Genomic DNA, 2,364 nt, shown 5'->3' on the forward strand with positions numbered 1-2,364 from the left:
ACCCTTACTCACGTAAGGTATTACTTGGACGACCCAGTGCACTTGCTGGTTAGTTGTACGGATTACAAATTCGTGCATCAGGATTTCTATCGGTTTAGAGGCTATATCTACAATGCGACTATTTTTATGAAATTCTCTGGCAAAAATCCTAACATCAAAATGGCGCTGTTGCCGGGGAATTGCAAACGTGTGCCTTATTATTGGTTATTGTAAATATTTTTCAAAAATAAAAAATAAAAAATAAATATTTTTCTTATACTTGTTTATTTGTTTTCTCTTTTTCCCCCTTATTTCTGATAGCTATTATGAATTCTCACCCTTCTCGCTTTGAGTTTGGTTCTAACTTTGTTGAAGGAAATAGAAACCACAGAGATGGATGGAGTCAAGAGGATCTAATCAACCCTTTAGGCAACAACACACTCTAAGATATCATGGACAGATGGATGGAGCCAAGAGGATCTAATCAACCCTTTAGGCAACAACACCATCCTAGATATCATGGACAAAGACCAGGCTACAATGCATCCCAAACTGATAGATATGGTGGACCACCTTGTAGCTACCAACAAGCCCCACCCTATGCTCAGAGATCATCCTTTCAACACAACCTCAACCCACCACACTCACAAGCCCCTTTCCACCATTCACCTCCATATGACCCTAACCCGTATCCACCATACCAACCACCTTATGAGCCAAATGAACCATATACAGAACCACCACCTCAATATACACCATCTCCTTATCATTATCAAGATGAACCACCTTCCTACTATGAACCCTTTCTCCCAACAAATGAACCCTCCTATCCACCCCAAATCTCCTTGGAGAAAGTAATTGCTGATCTAAACTCTACTATACGAGCTCTCGCCGCCCAAATCGGACGTCCAAATACCTTCAATAATCAACACTCTATCTCTAGTGAACTTCCTTTTCAACCAAAGAATGATCTCTCCACCCCATCACCACCATCCATGGAAGAGCACCAACACCCATCAATCCAAGAGCAACATGATCCCACTGATACTATTGACATAGAACAAGAGAGAATGGATCATCTTCGTGAATCCATACTGCATAAGGAGCTAGAGGAGGCACTAAGGGTGAAGGTAGTAGACACCGTTGAAGTTGACAGCGCGGTTGAAGAACTAGTGAAAGAAGACAACAAGGAGGATTTTATGCTTAAGGGTAATGAAATAGTTGGAAGAAAAAACATTGAGGACGAATATGATTGCATACTTAAATACCTGGATCAAGAAAGAAATCGATTACCTTTCCAACGTTCGGATATTCAAAGAACCCCCATGGTTTCATGTGGGAAATCTACTGAAGAATGTAGCAGGAAGGAGAAATTGGGCACTCAGGTGGATAGTGAGCAGCACGATTTGATATTGGAACAAGTGGAGGAAGCCGGAATTATTGAAAAAGAAGAAGAGGCAGTGGTTAAAGACTTAGGAGATGCTGAACCTCCATGGAAAAGTCAAGTTATAGAGCATCCTTCAAAGACGATTGAAGCTGATGTTGAGGAGGGTGTACAACCTCCAAAGTATATCATGGTTGAAGACTTTGAAGGAGACGATCAAGAGATGGATTCAATCATTAATGAATTCTTATCTACATTTGAATCCTCTCCCATTGGACTTGACATGGAGATTACAGAAGAAGAAGCACAACCTCCTTTGCCCTTGGTGAACACTGAAGAAGAGATTGAATTGGAAGAAATCCACCAAGAAGACGAGGTTGATATTGAAGAAGATTGCCAAGAGGTGGAAGATGTCGAAGAAGAGCACAAGGGAGTGGAGCTTGCACATTCATTAGAAACACCTCCCCCTAAGTTGCCATCATCCTTCACAACATTCAAGTGGGTGAAATTCATATCCCTTAGCTTTCTAATTCCACTTGAATACGGGCTACTGGAGACGGATGGTCAACTTAGAGCTCTCTGTGGCATTAAGAGTAAGAAAAAGATGGTCAGAGATAAGATTTATCCTGCAAGGTTCAACTCGGTTGTGTGTTCAACATTCAAACGCAAAGGTTGGTTTAGAGCTCAACTGAATGGGTCTAGGAAGTTGTCTGGCTGCTTCGGTGAGAATTCATACTGCTTGCCACCCGGATGGAACAATATTGCTCAACAAGAAGACGGGTGCAAAAGCAAAATTTGGGACCCCGGAATTCACTCTAGAAATCAACACTCTTGGGGCCTTATCACTTGCTTTAACTTGCTTGAAGGCTTTCTGCGCCTTGTTTGGGACCCCGGAGGCCACTGGAATCACAAACATTGGTGGAGATTCCTGGATGAGTTCAAGCACAAGCCACCATAACAGGAAGCTCACCAAATGTCCAACTTAAGGACTTTAACTAAAT

Source organism: Arachis duranensis, chromosome 5 (genome assembly GCF_000817695.3).
Source record: "Arachis duranensis cultivar V14167 chromosome 5, aradu.V14167.gnm2.J7QH, whole genome shotgun sequence".
NCBI classification, from domain to species: domain Eukaryota; kingdom Viridiplantae; phylum Streptophyta; class Magnoliopsida; order Fabales; family Fabaceae; genus Arachis; species Arachis duranensis.